Source organism: Bidens hawaiensis, unplaced genomic scaffold (genome assembly GCF_021521415.1).
Source record: "Bidens hawaiensis isolate Kalapana, Puna unplaced genomic scaffold, B.hawaiensis_p1.1 tig00014196_1, whole genome shotgun sequence".
Taxonomy (NCBI): Eukaryota; Viridiplantae; Streptophyta; class Magnoliopsida; order Asterales; family Asteraceae; genus Bidens; species Bidens hawaiensis.
Window position 1 is genome coordinate 426,923 of NW_027492220.1, and position 6,540 is coordinate 433,462.

A 6,540-nucleotide genomic window follows, 5' to 3' on the forward strand; every position below is an offset into this window, starting at 1 on the left:
ACGAAAGAAATACAACTCGGTAAACAATCTAAAAGGCTAAAACAACAATTATGTGAGTGGAAATAGCAACTAAACATCATTAACCGAACTTTGTTTTAGTGTCTGTTAACTTCAAATATGTATTCCTTCTAACAGACATTTAATCAAACACTTGGTGGGCAACTTTATGGTTCGTCATCAGGTATGATTGCTAAGAATGATCTGCTAATCAGCAATTAACCAAAAGCAACTACGACGATCATGTAAAACAGGAAAACATATACCTTTTGTGGTCTTGAAGATAGGATCGTAGGAAGGAACTTGCGATGAAAATGAACAAAAAAACACAATGCTAAACAAAAAGACACACCGGCCTTTTCCTCTCAACATTATGTTTTTTTTTGTTTTTTTTAAGAACGAGAAAGACGGTGGAAAATTTTTTGTGTTTTTACTTTTTTTTATTAAATTTTGTGTTATGATTTTTTATTTATTTTTTTAAAAGGTTTTTTTGTGTGACTATAAATCCTTTTCATCATTCTAATTTTTGTCTCTTTTTGTAGAATAACTTGACCCTTCAAACAATATTGCTATCTTTTTTTCTTTTTTTTATTTTTTTAATAATAGTAAAAATGGGCAACACATTTGAGGTTTGTATTTTTATTTTTTTTAACGAATTTGAAATAGACATTTACTTTTTTGCTAAATTACGATGAAATAACCCAAATAAATTTTTATTACTAAAGTGACATTTATGTAATTAAATCTATTTGATTAGAGGGGTCATTTGTGTAATTTATTTTATCTATATTATATTATAACTACTAGGTGTTCGCGTGATGCAGCGGGGACGACAATTTTCCCGTCGACAATTCTTCTTTCGCGAAAGAGTGGTATTGACCTAATTCATGAATTACCAAACTGTGGTTTATTAGATGGGTTTATTCTCCTTTATGCAAGAGATCTGCTGAAATCATTAGCGGCCTTCTACGAGCCATTAGCAGTCATGACGAATTGGCTCGAAATGCTGCAAATCATAGTAATGTGTTGAAGTTTACTATAGGTGTTATATGGTTGTTTTCCATCTATTTTTTCCGCCAATTGACCCTACATGTTTGCAAGGAAATGATGTAATCGTGTAATACATTTTTGTTAAAGGAATGTAGCTGGTTTTGCAAATGATGTAATCTTGTACTACATCTTTGTTAATGAAACGTAGCCAGTGTTTAGCCATTATGTTTAAAGACAAAGTCAAACTGTGTTTTCTAAAGTTAAAGTCAAATCAACATTTTTTAATGGTAATATCCAAAAGAGACCATTTAGTTTACCCCAAAATACAAAACAAATCTGAAAATAGCACAATACAAATCAGATTGTAATATCAAACTTTTCATGATGCTGCAATTAAAAATTTACCAAAATACCAATTATGCCCTTGAATTTAAAAAATATTCTAGCATTGCTTATAACCATAAAGCATCTTCAAAACGCACATTATTTACAACCATAAAGCATTTAAAAAACAACCATCGTAACAATTAAACAAAAGACAATAAAAATGAAAACTTCCAACTACTATGATGATTTGTAAGAAAAAGAAAGCAGGGTAACAAAAAGAAACCGAAAAAACCATTGAAGAGCAATTAGCCTGTTGTTTTCACATCCTTTTTGAATGAAAAACCTAAAACACAAAAAATATATTCTAGTGATGATGAAAGAAAATGATAATGATATATCAGAAGATAATGTATCCTAATTTTTATAAACGAATCTTATAAGAACCTAACAAAAAAGGGGTAAAAGTTGCATAAATCAAATACACATATTCCTCATTTTTAGGGGTGTTCACGGTTTAGTTTAAAACCATAAAACCGGTCATCGATTTGGTTTTACGGTCGGTTTTTGTTTTTACTTTCGGTCGCACGGTTTTAAAATTTTCAAATGGTAGAAAATGGTTCGGTTTGCAGGGTATCACTGACTTACGTTTTGACAGACCTCCTGATCGACCCGGGTTGAACCGAACCAAACCAAACCGATACCTTTTTAAAAAGCTCATTTTGACCTGAACCAACTAGACACCTTTTTAAAATAGCCTATTTGAACCCGAACAAAACTAATACCATTTTAAAATGGCTCGTTTTGACCAGAACCAAAGAGACACCTTTTTAAAATGGCTCGTTTTAACCTGAACCAAAGCGACACCTTTTTAAAATGGTCCCTTGACACGAACCAAACTAATACCTTTTTAAAATAGCCCGTTTGACCATAACTGAATCAATACCTTTTTAAAATGGTTTCTTTTAACATGAACCAAACTGATACCTCTTAAAACGCCCCCTTTTGACACGAAAATGATGCCTTCTTAACTACGCTGGTACACCACGACTCAAAAGAAGAATATGAATTAGCAGAGAAAATGAACAAAACTATTTGTTTGATTAAAGTGAGCCATGAAAGAAAGCCAAGAGATTGTACACATATTTTCATGAGTCGTCGTAGATGAGCGATGAGAGAAAGCCAAGAGAGAGAAATCAATTAAAAAATGAGTGATGAAAATGTACAACTTTATGAAAAGAGTTTTGAATTTTGGTAAAAAGTGAGGATAAGATGCTGTTTAGGGGGAGGAAGAAATGCATTTTGAGTTGTACTACATGCATAAGAAAATGTACAACTCTTAATTTTAAGAGTTTTGAGTAAAAGACGGTTTTGCCTTCCTATATTTATTATAATATAGTATCGATATAAATATAGATACATGATCCATGAACATTTTATATTTGAATTAATGCAACATTTAATGCTAATAGTACAACACTTAATGCATCTTGTTAAGAGCTTGTAAGGGTAAATTTGTTTTTTTAGCTACAGCATCCAACAAATTAAAATATACTTACAATTTTATCTCCTCATCTCTACCTTAGTTTTAATTATTTAATTACTAATTAGAGCATTCACATCATTTTCCCTACATATTGTGAGTGTGGTTTTTATAATTTAGGGAGTAGTGATAAGTTGATGAAAAAGAAATGTTACTATTAGTCTGTAGTTGTGGGAGGTGGAAATCGAAATGGTAATGATAAAGGTAAAAAAAATATTATTTAACTAGAATTTGAGAGATAAAGTATAGTAATTTTTAGTATAATTTTTAGAACGAGTATAAAGAAAGGGATGTGAATGCTCTAACACTTTTGCCTCATCTTGACCCATATATTTACTTTGATTTCATTAGCTTCCGTCAAGAATTTTAAACGGTCATAATGTTTTCATAGGATAATATTTAAAAAATAAAAATTACATAATAAAAACAGACATTTTATTTTGTTTACTTTATAATATTACCACAATTTTTTCTAATTCAAATAAAATAAAAAAATTGCGACCGCATTTTACATTAGCTTTGTGACCAAAGATTAATTTCATTTTATTTCTTTAAAATGATGTTAAGAATAGCTATTATACTAGTTGGTAAACCCCCGCGTTGCGGGGGTACGTTTGATAAAGCCACGCAAGACTCTAAAGGTATGTGAAATAAGAACATAAAAGGTAATTTATTTACAACCAAATACCATCATATATTACGAGATAATTTGATTTATATTAGTGTTGACGGTCACCGATCTATCAGGTCTGGGTTTAGTAAGTTTGGGACATTTAACATTGCAGAGAATTAGGGTGGTAGAATCTTCTGGCCAATGTATCCCTCATCCAGAATCACAGCACGTCACTCAGTTTTCAACATGTCTGTCATTGTTTCATCGTTGATGACGGCATCTATGTCGCATGTATCACCGGTGATCATGGCATTTAAGCAGTACCTGTGTTGACGTGACAAACGTGTTAGTTAATACCGTTTTACCTAGCATTATTTGATATGCAGTTTACTTTTATCAAATAATGTGGTCGAGGCGATATTTGCATAAGCCTACGTTTAAGAACATGTTTAACGCGTTTAAGAGAGCAGATACGGGCTTTTGTTTCCAAATGGGCCTAGACAGATTTTAAGTGATGAACACGTATAATGCATTTGAAGGTGCGAAATCGTATTTTTGCTACCCAAACGGGCCTGCACAGCTTTAAGAGTTATTTTTATGTTAAAATCGTGTTTCAAATGATGGAAAAACTATTATAATGGGTTTTGGACAGCTAGTGCTTTAAAATATATGGACGTATTCGAACAGACAGTTTCTAATGAAAAGTGATCCGTACTCATGTGAGATGCATGCATGGAGGCTATTTTATTTATCTAATTATCTTGATTTATTTAATTTGAATAATAGTGCTGTTCACTAGGTCAAAAGTCTGGTAGAGTCCGGTTCTCTTGTGAGCAGTTATTAAGTCCTAGTCTTTAGCTTCTAGCCGTTGTAATCCTCTGTATACAAAGAGAGTTTGTATTTATTTTTCATGTACGCAACTTTTTTATCAATTCAATCAATAGCCTTCATCTTATTGTGTTTGTTCTTTATTATTAATCTTCTGATGCCAACAGATTTGACAGATTTGGTATCAGAGCACCAGCCTTCGATCCCGTTCTTCATACATACTTAACCCTAATTACCTTAATTGCCTTATGGCCGAACAAACCAGCATACTTCCAACTGCCCTCATACCAATCCTTGTGTTCAAAGGTGAAGGGTATGAATATTGTAGTATATGTATGAAGACCATCCTCAGATCCCGTGATCTATGGGACCTAACTCAAGACGGTGTTGATGTATTAGAGAAAGGTCAAACCAAACTCCAGAATATCCAAAAACGAGATGCTCATGCTATGGCCATAATTCAGTAGGCTGTACATGATCATCTATTTTCAAGAGTTGCAGCAGCTTCCACGGCTAAAGAAACGTGGGAAATATTAAAGATGGAGTATGAAGGTGACTCACAGGTCAAGGCTGTTAAGCTACAAGGTCCTAGGAGGGATTTTGAGAATCTCTCCATGAAAGAAGGTAAGCTTATAGGAGACTATTTTGGGCGTGTTACAGCTCTTGTAAGTCAAAAGAGATCCTATGGGGAAACCATTGTCGATCAAACAGTGGTAGAGAAAATCCTAAGAAGCCTTACACCAAAATTCGATTTTGTGGTACCTTCTATTATTGAAGTGGCATATGATCTGTCAAGCCTCACTCCAGTTAAACTCATGTGGTGCCTTCAATCCCAAGAGGAAAGAATTAATATCCGAACCCCTGAGAAACCAAAGGGTGGTGAAGAACAGGCCTTACAGGCCATGCAAGATACAGCAAGAAACAACTCATTCAAAGGCAGAGGTCGTCTCTCATTTATAGGGAGAGGCCGAGGGAGAAGTCAAGACAAGTCCAAAATCCCTGATTGCACACATTGCAATAAGTATGGGCATCTCAAGCCTGATTGTTGGTACAATGATGAACCAAAAGCTAATGTCGCCAAAGAAAATAAAGAAAATGAGGATGATGAAAGGTTTTTCATGGCAATCAAAGAATACCACTATTCCCTAATGACTGAGGCTACAGAAACCGATAATACTACTCACCTATGGTTTGTAGACTCTGGTGCTTCCAACTATATGACATGCTACAAGGAAGGGTTCACTCATCTTGATGAGTCATTCAAAGTGGTGGTTAGGATGGGAGACAAGAAAGAACTAGCAGTTCAAGGAAAGGGAACTATTATGATCATCACTCCAAATGGAAACTCGAGACTTGTAGATGATGTGTATTATGCACCACAATTAGGTTATAATTTGTAAAGTGTGGGTCAGTTAATGAAAAAGGGGTACTCATTACTATTTGATGATGAGCAATGTGTCATTAAGAGTAAAATAGCAGGTCACATTCTAATGGTTGTTCCAGTGCAAAGTAACAACATGTTCCTCTTAGATGCCTCTAAGTCAAGTTCAAGTTATGATTACTGCAACAATAATGATTGTGCAATTGATGATGTTTCTATGTTATGGCACAAGAGGCATGGGCATTATCACTTTCAAAGTCTAAAGCTATTGCATGATAAACTGATGGTGTTTGGCCTACCTACCATACAGCATGCTGAGAAGTGTCAAGGTTGTGTTGTTGGTAAGAAGGCTAGAGAATCATTTCCCTACAATTCATGGAGGGAAACCAAGAGACTTGAATTGATTCATATTGATCTATGTGGTGCCATGCAAGTTCCCATCCTAGGAGGTAGTAACTATTACTTACTCTTTATTGATGATTATACAAAGAATGTGTTGGGTATACTTTGTTGCTAGCAAGTCTGAAGCCTTTGCTAAGTTTAAGATGTTTAAGCTCATGGTTGAAAAAGAATGTGAAGGTACAATCAAAGTGTTCAGGTCTAATAGAGGGGGGAGTTCACCTCTTCTGAGTTTAACAAGTTTTGTGAAGATCATGGCATTAAAAGAGAGCTTACAGTTCCTTATACCCCTGAGCATAATGATGTGGTAGAAAGGAAGAACCGATCATGGGAATGGCCAGGAGTATGTTGAAGCAGATGTCCATGCCTAACTGCTTTTGGGCTGAAGCAGGGGCTACATCACTCTATCTTATAAACATTGCCACTACTAAAGCTGTAAGAAACCAAACACCTTAGGAAGCGTGG